A 14,388-nucleotide genomic window follows, 5' to 3' on the forward strand; every position below is an offset into this window, starting at 1 on the left:
GTAGATATGTAGAATATATTACAATAAAGATATGCTGTGGTATATATGTAGAATATATTACAGTAAAGATATGCTGTGGTAGATATGTAGAATATATTACAGTAAAGATATGCTGTGGTATATATAGGTAGAATATATTACAGTAAAGATATGCTGTGGTGTATATGTAGAATATATTACAGTAAAGATATGCTGTGGTATATATGTAGAATATATTACAGTAAAGATATGCTGTGGTATATATGTAGAATATATTACAGTAAAGATATGCTGTGGTATATATGTAGAATATATTACAGTAAAGATATGCTGTGGTAGATATGTAGAATATATTACAGTAAAGATATGCTGTGGTAGATATGTAGAATATATTACAGTAAAGATATGCTGTGGTATATATGTAGAATATATTACAGTAAAGATATGCTGTGGTATATATGTAGAATATATTACAGTAAAGATATGCTGTGGTATATATGTAGAATATATTACAGTAAAGATATGCTGTGGTATATATGTAGAATATATTACAGTAAAGATATGCTGTGGTATATATGTAGAATATATTACAGTAAAGATATGCTGTGGTATATATGTAGAATATATTACAGTAAAGATATGCTGTGGTAGATATGTAGAATATATTACAGTAAAGATATGCTGTGGTAGATATGTAGAATATATTACAGTAAAGATATGCTGTGGTATATATGTAGAATATATTACAGTAAAGATATGCTGTGGTATATATGTAGAATATATTACAGTAAAGATATGCTGTGGTAGATATGTAGAATATATTACAGTAAAGATATGCTGTGGTATATATGTAGAATATATTACAATAAAGATATGCTGTGGTATATATGTAGAATATATTACAGTAAAGATATGCTGTGGTATATATGTAGAATATATTACAGTAAAGATATGCTGTGGTAGATATGTAGAATATATTACAGTAAAGATATGCTGTGGTATATATGTAGAATATATTACAGTAAAGATATGCTGTGGTAGATATGTAGAATATATTACAGTAAAGATATGCTGTGGTAGATATGTAGAATATATTACAGTAAAGATATGCTGTGGTAGATATGTAGAATATATTACAGTAAAGATATGCTGTGGTAGATATGTAGAATATATTACAGTAAAGATATGCTGTGGTATATATGTAGAATATATTACAGTAAAGATATGCTGTGGTAGATATGTAGAATATATTACAGTAAAGATATGCTGTGGTAGATATGTAGAATATATTACAGTAAAGATATGCTGTGGTAGATATGTAGAATATATTACAGTAAAGATATGCTGTGGTATATATGTAGAATATATTACAGTAAAGATATGCTGTGGTAGATATGTAGAATATATTACAGTAAAGATATGCTATGGTATATATGTAGAATATATTACAGTAAAGATATGCTGTGGTAGATATGTAGAATATATTACAGTAAAGATATGCTGTGGCAGATATGTAGAATATATTACAGTAAAGATATGCTGTGGTATATATGTAGAATATATTACAGTAAAGATATGCTGTGGTATATATGTAGAATATATTACAGTAAAGATATGCTGTGGTATATATGTAGAATATATTACAGTAAAGATATGCTGTGGTAGATATGTAGAATATATTACAGTAAAGATATGTTGTGGTAGATATGTAGAATATATTACAGTAAAGATATGCTGTGGTAGATATGTAGAATATATTACAGTAAAGATATGCTGTGGTATATATGTAGAATATATTACAGTAAAGATATGCTGTGGTATATATGTAGAATATATTACAGTAAAAATATGCTGTGGTAGATATGTAGAATATATTACAGTAAAGATATGCTGTGGTATATATGTAGAATATATTACAGTAAAAATATGCTGTGGTAGATATGTAGAATATATTACAGTAAAGATATGCTGTGGTAGATATGTAGAATATATTACAGTAAACATATGCTGTGGTAGATATGTAGAATATATTACAGTAAAGATATGCTGTGGTAGATATGTAGAATATATTACAGTAAAGATATGCTGTGGTAGATATGTAGAATATATTACAGTAAAGATATGCTGTGGTAGATATGTAGAATATATTACAGTAAAGATATGCTGTGGTATATATAGGTAGAATATATTACAGTAAAGATATGCTGTGGTAGATATGTAGAATATATTACAGTAAAGATATGCTGTGGTATATATGTAGAATATATTACAGTAAAGATATGCTGTGGTATATATGTAGAATATATTACAGTAAAGATATGCTGTAGTATATATGTAGAATATATTACAGTAAAGATATGCTGTGGTATATATGTAGAATATATTACAGTAAAGATATGCTGTGGTAGATATGTAGAATATATTACAGTAAAGATATGCTGTGGTAGATATGTAGAATATATTACAGTAAAGATATGCTGTGGTATATATGTAGAATATATTACAGTAAAGATATGCTGTGGTATATATGTAGAATATATTACAGTAAAGATATGCTGTGGTAGATATGTAGAATATATTACAGTAAAGATATGTTGTGGTAGATATGTAGAATATATTACAGTAAAGATATGCTGTGGTACATATGTAGAATATATTACAGTAAAGATATGCTGTGGTATATATGTAGAATATATTACAGTAAAGATATGCTGTGGTATATATGTAGAATATATTACAGTAAAAATATGCTGTGGTAGATATGTAGAATATATTACAGTAAAGATATGCTGTGGTATATATGTAGAATATATTACAGTAAAAATATGCTGTGGTAGATATGTAGAATATATTACAGTAAAGATATGCTGTGGTAGATATGTAGAATATATTACAGTAAACATATGCTGTGGTAGATATGTAGAATATATTACAGTAAAGATATGCTGTGGTAGATATGTAGAATATATTACAGTAAAGATATGCTGTGGTAGATATGTAGAATATATTACAGTAAAGATATGCTGTGGTAGATATGTAGAATATATTACAGTAAAGATATGCTGTGGTATATATAGGTAGAATATATTACAGTAAAGATATGCTGTGGTAGATATGTAGAATATATTACAGTAAAGATATGCTGTGGTATATATGTAGAATATATTACAGTAAAGATATGCTGTGGTATATATGTAGAATATATTACAGTAAAGATATGCTGTGGTATATATGTAGAATATATTACAGTAAAGATATGCTGTGGTAGATATGTAGAATATATTACAGTAAAGATATGCTGTGGTATATATGTAGAATATATTACAGTAAAGATATGCTGTGGTATATATGTAGAATATATTACAGTAAAGATATGCTGTGGTAGATATGTAGAATATATTACAGTAAAGATATGCTGTGGTAGATATGTAGAATATATTACAGTAAAGATATGCTGTGGTAGATATGTAGAATATATTACAGTAAAGATATGCTGTGGTAGATATGTAGAATATATTACAGTAAAGATATGCTGTGGTAGATATGTAGAATATATTACAGTAAAGATATGCTGTGGTAGATATGTAGAATATATTACAGTAAAGATATGCTGTGGTATATATGTAGAATATATTACAATAAAGATATGCTGTGACATATATGTAGAATATATTACAATAAAGATATGCTGTGGTGTGTATATACAGTGCATTCGGAAAGTATTCAGACACCTTGACTTTTTTCACATTTTGTTACGTTACAGTCTGTACAGAAGTCACTGTTGGCCTGTTAGAGGTTCATGAGAGGGGCTGAATATCAACACAACCATTCTCAGAGCCAGTTTCCCAGACACATTCGCAGTACCCGACTAGTCTGGACTTGAACTCGATCGAACATCTCTGGAGAGATCTGAAAATAGCTGTGCAGCAACTCTCCCCGTCCAACCTGTCAGAACTTGAGAGGATCTGCAGAGAACAATGGGAGAAACTCCCCAAATACAGGTGTGCCAAGCTTGTAGGGTTCATACCCAAGCAGACTTGAGGCTGTAATCGCTGCCAAAGGTGCTTCAACAAAGTACTGAGTAAAGGGTCTGAATACTTATGCAAATGTGATATTTCCGGGTAGTTATTTTGAAATAAATTAGCTAAAATTTCTAAAAACCCATTTTTGCTTTGTCATTATGGGGTATTGTGATGTCATTATGGGGTATTGTGATGTCATTATGGGGTATTGTAGATTGATGAGGAAAAAAACAGTTTAAGATTAAGGCTGTAACGTTACAAATTCCGGAAAAAGTCAAAGGGTCTGAATACTTTCCGAAGGTGCCGTATCTCCATGAAGACCAATAATAATTAATAAGGCTGTAACATATCAACATGTGTTAAAAGTCAAGGTGCCGTATCTCCATGAAGACCAATAATAATTAATAAGGCTGTAACATATCAACATGTATTAAAAGTCAAGGTGCCGTATCTCCATGAAGACCAATAATAATTAATAAGGCTGTAACATATCAACATGTGTTAAAAGTCAAGGTGCCGTATCTCCATGAAGACCAATAATAATTAATAAGGCTGTAACATATCAACATGTGTTAAAAGTCAAGGTGCCGTATCTCCATGAAGACCAATAATAATTAATAAGGCTGTAACATATCAAAATGTGTTAAAAGTCAAGGTGCCGTATCTCCATGAAGACCAATAATAATTAATAAGGCTGTAACATATCAACATGTGTTAAAAGTCAAGGTGCCGTATCTCCATGAAGACCAATAATAATTAATAAGGCTGTAACATATCAAAATGTGTTAAAAGTCAAGGTGCCGTATCTCCATGAAGACCAATAATAATTAATAAGGCTGTAACATATCAACATGTGTTAAAAGTCAAGGTGCCGTATCTCCATGAAGACCAATAATAATTAATAAGGCTGTAACATATCAACATGTGTTAAAAGTCAAGGTTCCGTATCTCCATGAAGACCAACAGGTTTTGTAGAATTATTCCTGGCTTGGCAGTGGTGTCTGGACACACACACACACACACACACACACACAATCACATGGACAGAAACACACACAATCACACACACACAATCACATGGACAGAAACACAGAGAAAGAAAAAGAGAGAGACACACAGACACTCATAGATTAAAACACAATAGATAATAAACACAACATTTCACTTTTACTAAAAATATCATTAAGGTCTATATTTTCATAGTGACTATGTACATGTTGGGGGCCACTTCCATTTGAATTCCAGTCAATTCAGAAAATCAACCAAATTCCAAATCTAAATTGTTTAAATTGAAAAGCATTGAGGAGAATTGGAATTAGAGTTTCAGTCTACTTCCTGAATAACTGGAATTTAAATGAAATTGACCCCAGCCCTGACTATGTATTGGTTTACCAACCTTTTTCAATATATTTTTCACTGATGAATTCTCACACCCAGGGGCCATTTAAATCAAATCAGATTTTATTGGTCGCATACACATATTTAGCAGATGTTATTGTGGGTGTAGTGAAATCAAATCAAATCAAATGAATTTATATAGCCCTTCGTACATCAGCTGATATCTCAAAGTGCTGTACAGAAACCCAGCCTAAAACCCCAAACAGCAAGCAATGCATGTGAAAGAAGCACGGTGGCTAGGAAAAACTCCCTAGGAAAAACTCCCTAGAAAGGCCAAAAACCTAGGAAGAAACCTAGAGAGGAACCAGGCTATGAGGGGTGGCCAGTCCTCTTCTGGCTGTGCCGGGTGGATATTATAACAGAACATGGTCAAGATGTTAAAATGTTCATAAATGACCAGCATGGTCAAATAATAATAATCATAGTAGTTGTCGAGGGTGCAACAAGCACGTCCGGTGAACTGGTCAGGGTTCCATAGCCGAAATGCTTGTGTTCCTAGGTTTTAGTCATTAAAACTCGTTTTTCAACCACTCCACAAATTTCTTAGCTATAGTTTTGCCAAGTCGGTTAGGAGATCTACTTTGTTCCATGACACAAGTAATTTTTCCAACAATTGTTTACAGGCAGATTATTCCACTTATAATTCACTGTATCACAATTCCAGTGGGTCAGAAGTTTACATACACTAAGTTGACTGTGCCTTTAAACCGCTTGGAAAATTCCAGAAAATTATGTCATGGCTTTAGAAGCTTCTGATAGGCTAATTGACATTTTTTAAGTCAATTGGAGGTGTACCTGTGGATGTATTTCAAGGCTTACCTTCAAACCCAGTGCCTCTTTGCTTGACATCATGGGAAAATCAAAAGAAATCAGAAAAACAATTGTAGACCTCCACAAGTCTGGTTCATCCTTGGGAGCAATTTACAAACTCCTGAAAGTACCACGTTCATCTGTACAAACAATAGTACGCAAGTATAAACACCATGGGATCACGCAGCCATCATACCGCTCAGGAAGGAGACGCTTTCTGTCTCCTAGAGAGGAATGTACTTTGGTGCGAAAAGTGCAAATCAATCCCAGAACAACAGCACAGGACCTTGTGAAGATGCTGGAGGAAACAGGTACAAAACGAGTCCTATATTGACATAACCTGAAAGGCTGCTCAGCAAGGAAGAAGCCACTGCTCCAAAACCGCCATAAAAAAGCCAGACTACGGTTTGCAACTGCACATGGGGACAAAGATCGTACGTTTTGGAGAAATGTCAGGAAGGTATTGGATTGGCCATCACAAAGCCCTGACCTCAATCCTATAGAAAATGTGTGGGCAGAACTGAAAAAGCATTTGCGAGCATGGAGGCCTACAAACCTGACTCGGTTACACCAGCTCTGTCATGAGGAATTGGCCAAAATTCACCCAACTTATTGTGGGAAGCTTGTGGAAGGCTACCCAAAACGTTTGAGCCAAGTTAAACAATTTAAAGGCAATGCTACCAAACACTAATTGAGTGTATGTAAACGTCTGACCCACTAGGAATGTGATGAAAGATATAAAATCTGAAATAAATCATTATCTCTACTATTATTCTGACATTTCACATTCTTAAAATAAAGTGGTGATCCTAACTGACCTAAGACAGGGAATTTTTACTTGGATTAAATATCAGGAATTGTGAAAAACTGAGTTTAAATGTATTTGGCTAAGGTGTATGTAAACTTCCGACTTCAACTGTAGTAACTAAAGAGCACACACAGACAACATGCACACGATGGGGATGCGTTCGCTCATCAGCGCTAGTTTCCTTACGATGAGCAGACATTATACTTGATAACTGAAGATTAAAACTATCCTTAAAATATGTTTTGTAGTTTGTAGATTTGCAAAAATATATTTTTTAGCTGTTTATCTCTGGGTTGACACTGAGTTGGCTTTGAATTCTGCAGATTTATTCCAGGGCTTCTACTTGCCAGTCCCAACGGAGCCAAGAGCATCGCAGCTCTCACCCTCCCATTCCCTCCGCTAGACCAGAGCTGTTTCCCATGAATATTGACAGTAAGAGGATTGTTCCAGGAAATGTGTGTCTTTTGATTCTCTGATATTTAATGTATAAATGATGCACTAATTAAAAAGCCAACTATTTTTGTGAAACGACTCAAAATTTACTACAAACTTGAAACTTGTGTTAAAGTTAAACACTAAATCCATTAGAATATAGAATATTATTGAAACGTTGAACTATATGTATTATTGCAAGTAAAATGTCAAAACATTTTTGCAATCACAATCTTGTCTGTCAGGATCGTCTTGCGTGTGACAACCCCATATTTCCACAGTGTCAACAAAATGTTCTCCTTTCAGAATTTCAGAAGTGTGTCCTAACTAAATTGGTGGAGATATTGGAGGAGGTGAAACGTGTTGGGAGAGCAGAGCCCTGTGACTCTGAGTTCCATGTGAAGAGGATGGAGACGAAGACTTTGAGCAACTAGACAAGCAGCTCCAAAGTGTAGATGCACAGAATCTGATGGTGAAATTGACATTTACTTTGACATTTCATTTACACTGTAGATTTAGTCAGCATTTTTCACACTACCGACCGAAAGCTATACAATTAGTTAATTTCACTCTCATAAGCAATGCCTGTAGATATATTTTTTTAAGTAGTCATACTGAGACAGTGGTTACTGCATAACTTCCGGTGTTTCAAACAAAGTCTCTTGATACAGATTGCAAGGTTAAAAAAAATTGGTGGTAAGGACACAAACGACTGCCAACAAGGTCATGTTGGTATGTCATATCTCTAGAATGGATCCAATAAGGAAGTCATTTTAAAGGTATCGTTAGTGATACAAACTGTCTGCAACAAAGACAGTAAATCCAAGAGCCTTTTCTCCTCAGCAGTTTGAAAGTGTTCCATTCATAAAGTACTTCCTATGTGTGCTTGACTATCAGGCTCTTTACCAACGGCCTGATGTCCTTGTTCAACTTCAACGGCCATCACGCGAAGCGGGGATTAGGAAACACAACTGTGTACTCTGTTGTCAACGGTCCCTACAAACATGTCATTATTCTGTAGTATATTTTGTATTAATAACTGGGTGGTTTGAGCCCTTAAAGTTGATTGGCTAACAGCCATGGTATATTTGAGCAATAATACATGAGAGCCAATGTGTTATGATGACATTTTATCATGGCTGTGAGTGTCATAGCCATAAAAACAAAGTCCTCCGGGTGTTGTGGTACCGTAACCACACATGGTTACAGTCTGTATCCAGGCAACGCTGAGTTGCGTTGTGCATAAGAACAGCCTTTACTACACCCTCCCATTGCTGAAAGGGTCACTAAGGTCACAGAATCAAAATGACCTGCTCTGTCTGTTTTAATAGGCTAGATTCTTATTTTGTCTTCTAAACCAATTATTCATTTGCATGGTGGTAATTTGTGTAGTCCCTTTTTGAGAAGAATGGTTTTAGGAGCTTGGCAATTTAGATTTATTAACGACAGTCGCCGTTTATTAACGACAGATTTTTACCTTGTCAGCTCGGGGATCGATCCAGCAACTCAAACCACTAGACTACCTGCCGCCCCCCACCTTGAATGAGGTGATCATGTGACCTTAATGACCTTTTAACTTATTGACACACAAGTTCTAAAAATGTTTAACGGTCAACACAACATGACAGGTTCTCAAATTCTGGTTTTATTTATATTTTGCTCTGCTGTAGCCCTAATAAAAGCTTTACCATTTGTTGTTCTTCATTAGAGCAGACACTAGTATGTCATTATGCTGTTTATTTTTATTTTGCTCTGCTGTAGCCCTAATAAAAGCTTTACCATTTGTTGTTCTTCATTAGAGCAGACTCTAGTATGTCATTATGCTGTTTATTTTTATTTTGCTCTGCTGTAGCCCTAATAAAAGCTTTACCATTTGTTGTTCTTCATTAGAGCAGACTCTAGTATGTCATTATGCTGGTGTTGTTCAGCTTTCTGGCCTGTTATCAATTAGTCCTTATTATTACTTCATTTCATCACACAACCTACTAGTCCAGCATTTAAATACATTCAAGCATTCTCATGAATAATTATCCTACAGTATACAATGGCCTAAATAATAATAATAAAGGCTTTATCATTGTTTTTCATTAGTACAGATCAACTCTCTGGTACACCTATCATTTATTTTGTGTTGTTTACACTGTACCAAGCAATCAGGAACAATATATATATATATAGTAGCCTATAGCGCTCATCTGCCTTTGTCTCCTGAGCAACCAGTCCGCTAAACATTCCACCATTTAAGTTGAATTGTTTACTTGCGATCTCTGCATATTGACAAATATATTAGGCTGCAGTTGTTCAGAGTTTACCAATGAATGTGATTATAATAGTCTATTAGGGAGGAGTGAAGGAGACAACTGGCGCCATTCAAACAGGCCCTTGTCTTTTCTACACTGCGTGCAAGTTTGAGCCCGGCCATAATCAACTGTCAACCCCTGAGAAGGACAACTTTAACAACTTATCTTGTAAATATATTGTTTTATCTTTTTTGATAGACGCGGAAAAGCAAAACACATTTATCCACTTGTAAATTATTCTGAATAAATGTAATACATTATAATTATTACTGCACCACACAAAATATCCACCATTGATTAGTGATAAACCGGTGGTTTGAGCCCTGAATGCTGATTTAGGTGTCGTGGGAACCTGTAAGATCCTCCATATCCATTAGTCTTTTCTATAACTTACTGTGTTTATTTTGGTGTTAAGAGCTGCAGTCTAGAAATGGAACAGCAAGGCCACTGACCATGATGTTCAGAGAGCTGTGGCAGACCACCTCAAGCTCCTGGTAGAGCCGGAAGTGGTGGTTTCCAAGTCTCCACAACAACGGCGCTGTTGCTAACGCAGCGAAATACAGCTATCATTTTGATGGATAATTATTCAATTAATTATATTTATTTGAACTTAACTGTATTTTGTTTATTATCATTGTTTTATATCGTGTTCTTTGACTGAATGTTTTGTGCAAATACTAGCGTAATGTAATGAGTAGTGTGATTGTTCATTTAAAAAAATGACAGACCATTTTGTGGTTACTGCCTCCACGTGTATAGGCTACAAGTACACTGAAATGATGTTATTTGCAAGTCGTTTAAACAACGACCTGAAAAATACATCATTTCATCTTTCACTTTCAACCAAAACGGGCCGTAGACGGACGTCTTTTCAACTTTCAACCAAAACCGAATGTATATTAGCCGTCGGGCATAGTCGTCTTTTTAAGGACAGTTTGCTGGGTGGGACTTTTCTACTGTATCTTAGTCCGTTCAGCTCTGACATCGCTCATCCATATTTATATAGTCTAAATTCATTCCTACTGAGATTTGTGTGTATTGGGTAAATGTTGTGTAATTTGTTAGATATTACCGCACTGTTGGAGCTAGAAGCACTTCAAAATACCCGCAACAACATCTGATAATCACGTGAAAGTGACCAATAAGATTTGATTTGCAGTAGTAGGCGACTGTTTCTCCTCCATATCCGGGGTCGTAATGCCACCCTGTGGTCGATGGTGGAATCATTTTTTACTGAGGAGCAGAAAACAAGCGTGATGAAACTATTCCTACAATGTCTGGAACGCTACAAAACACCAGAAATAGTTGGTGTCTTTCGGTTGGCTGTGTGAGCACGAATGTGATTTCAGCATTTTGGTACATCGCCTACTTGTGTGTAATCAGACGGACATTTAGACAAACAGTTCAATGTATATAGAATGTCTACCGTTGTTGCATGATGGGAAAATAGTCAGACAGCGATGTAATATAATAAAACAAAGTGCATCGCTTTTCCACCGCTTTGTCCACAACTGTATTAGTAAACGTTATTAGACCCTGGTCGATATGATGTGGTATTGTCAGTAGTAGAAGTGGTAACCGTTAGACAAACACCTTTGTCCTGGAATGAGTGCCCCTCTACCAATGTGTACAACTCATACTTACCTGGCAAGGGAGACACCGTGATCAAGAAGGCGGTTCACCCAGGGCGAGGCTCAGCCATTGCACTCCGGCTGTGCTGACCCCTGCGAATTTCCCAAATGTGGAAATCTCGATTGCATAATTTCTGGTAGTGGGGGACTGCGTTCGCGCTCTCCCCTGATCTTGATGTTAAAAATAATGTATAAGCTGGTATTCCGAGTTATAACTCTTTTGACAAAGAGATTTATCATCATTTACATTTTCTTCCTTATCAGATGAATGGTTATAGAATGTAGGATATATTTAAAAGCCAACTAAGGCCTCAGAGATACATTTTGTCTTCTGATAACCACAATGTGTGTGATCTGTTATTGTAGCACTGGTGATTATTTATGCCTGTCATGTCCTGATTATGTCAAGGAAAAGGCCTACTTGTGAATGGATCATTTTGCGCCCTCAGATGTAATCTGGATTGAGGTGTTTTATTCGCTAGATAATTAAGTCATTTATATGACCGTTTGTAATTTAAGACCACAATAAACAGGCTGCCTCACATACGGTCGTGATTGGGAGTCCCATATCATCTGAAATGGAATCGGTCTATATCACCAAGGCTCATCAACTTTGTATATTGTATCCATTACCATTCCACAGACATTTCCCTGGTCAGCTATTACCATGACAACAGACATTTCCCTGGTCAACCGTTACCACGACAACAGCCATTTCCCTGGTCAACCATTACCATGACAACAGACATTTCCCTGGTCAACCATTAACATTCCACAGACATTTCCCTGGTCAACCATTACCATGACAACAGACATTTCCCTGGTCAACTATTCCACAGACATTTTCCTGATCCACTATTTTCCTGATGAAGTCAGTCAAAACAGAGATGTCAGTGGAGTGGGTCTTTCTAAAACCAGACTGTAGTTTGGATAAAAGAGTATTCCTGCCAGTATATTCCTCTATCTGTTCATAAATTACTTTTTCCAGCATCTTAGACCGCTCACTCAAAATTGATACAGGTCTGTTTTGCTGCCCTTCTTGTGGATAGGGGTCACTCTAGCATTGGCCATATACCACAAACCCCCAGAAGGGCATTATTGATATTAGAAACTGGTTACCAACTAAATTATAACAGTAAAAATATTCGTTTTTGTCAATCTGCATTCAGGGCTCAAACCACCCAGTTTATAATTTATAATAGGTCACCTGTCTGAAAAGTACTACAAACTATGAGTTGCAGTAGCCTATTCAATTGGCCCAGCGTTGTCCAGGTTTGGCCGGTGTAGGCCTTCATTGTAAATAAGAACTTGTTTCTTTGGGATAGGTGGGACAGTAGCGTCCCACCTGGCCACCATCCGGTGAAATTGCAGAGCGCGAAATTCAAATTAAATTACTATAAATATTAAACTTTCATGAAATCACAAGTGCAACACATCAAAATAAAGCTTAACTTGTTGTTCAAAAAAAAACAGCCTGCAACTCTTTCTAACGACTGTTGACATCTAGTGGAAGTCCTAGGAACTGCAATCGGGCACGATTTCGCCCTTTTATAAAAGTGCCAGCCATTGAAATCAGTGGTAGGAGGATTTCTTTTGGGGGGAGGGGGATGGTTTGTCCTCGGCGTTTCGCCTGCCATTTCAGTTCGGTTTTACTCACAGACGTTATTTTAACAGTTTTAGAAACTTTAGAGTGTTTTCTATCCATATCTATCAATGCATATCCTAGCTTCTGGGCCTGAGTAGCATGCAGTTTACTTTGCGCATGCTTTTCATCCGGAAGTCAAAATATCGCCCCCTATCCCTAGTAGCTACTACTGTGTCTTGTTGTTGTTGATGAAGTAGTAGGCGACTGTTTCTCCTTTATATCTGGGGTCGTATGTGATGAAACTATTCCTACAATGTCTGGAACTCTACAAAACACCAGAAATAGTTGGTGTCTTTCGGTTGGCTGTGTAAGCACGAATGTGATTTCAGCATTTCTACCGTGTTGCATGATGGGAAAAATAGTCAGACAGCGATATAATATAATAAAACAAAGTGCATCGCTTTTCCACCGCTTTGTCCGCAACTGTATTAGTAAACGTTATTAGACCCTGGTCGATATGATGTGGTATTGTCAGTAGTAGAAGTGGTAACCGTTAGACAAACACCTTTGTCCTGGAATGAGTACCCCTCTACCAATGTGTACAACTCATACTTACCTGGCAAGGGAGACACCGTGATCAAGAAGGTGGTTCACCCAGGGCGAGGCTCAGCCATTGCACTCCGGCTGTGCTGACCCCTGCGAATTTCCCAAATGTGGAAATCTCGATTGCATAATTTCTGGTAGTGGGGGACTGCGTTCGCGCTCTCCCCTGATCTTGATGTTAAAAATAATGTATAAACTGGTATTCCGAGTTATAACTCTTTTGACAAAGAGATTTATCATCATTTACATTTTCTTCCTTTTCAGATGAATGGTTATAGAATGTAGGATATATTTAAAAGCCAACTAAGGCCTCAGAGATACATTTTGTCTTCTGATAACCACAATGTGTGTGATCTGTTATTGTAGCACTGGTGATTATTTATGCCTGTCATGTCCTGATTATGTCAAGGAAAAGGCCTACTTGTGAATGGATCATTTTGCGCCCTCAGATGTAATCTGGATTGAGGTGTTTTATTCGCTAGATAATTAAGTCATTTATATGACCGTTTGTAATTTAAGACCACAATAAACAGGCTGCCTCACATACGGTCGTGATTGGGAGTCCCATATCATCTGAAATGGAATCGGTCTATATCACCAAGGCTCATCAACTTTGTATATTGTATCCATTACCATTCCACAGACATTTCCCTGGTCAGCTATTACCATGACAACAGACATTTCCCTGGTCAACCGTTACCACGACAACAGCCATTTCCCTGGTCAACCATTACCATGACAACAGACATTTCCCTGGTCAACCATTACCATGACAACAGACATTTCCCTGGTCAACCATTAACATTCCACAGACATTTCC

The 14,388-nt window shown here is 36.1% G+C and overlaps 2 non-coding genes across 2 annotated transcripts; both read left to right on the plus strand.

The window, feature by feature from the left end:
* The first annotated feature begins 11,385 nt into the window (after nucleotides 1-11,385).
* On the plus strand, nucleotides 11,386-11,549 carry LOC115190854 (U1 spliceosomal RNA). Its single transcript, XR_003877437.1, has one exon. It is a non-coding gene; the product is annotated as a U1 spliceosomal RNA (small nuclear RNA).
* A 2,024-nt stretch (nucleotides 11,550-13,573) lies between these two features.
* On the plus strand, nucleotides 13,574-13,737 carry LOC115190869 (U1 spliceosomal RNA). The gene has a single exon (XR_003877452.1). It is a non-coding gene; the product is annotated as a U1 spliceosomal RNA (small nuclear RNA).
* Nucleotides 13,738-14,388: the final 651 nt, after the last annotated feature.

The sequence above is a fragment of the Salmo trutta genome, unplaced genomic scaffold, assembly GCF_901001165.1.
Source record: "Salmo trutta unplaced genomic scaffold, fSalTru1.1, whole genome shotgun sequence".
NCBI classification, from domain to species: domain Eukaryota; kingdom Metazoa; phylum Chordata; class Actinopteri; order Salmoniformes; family Salmonidae; genus Salmo; species Salmo trutta.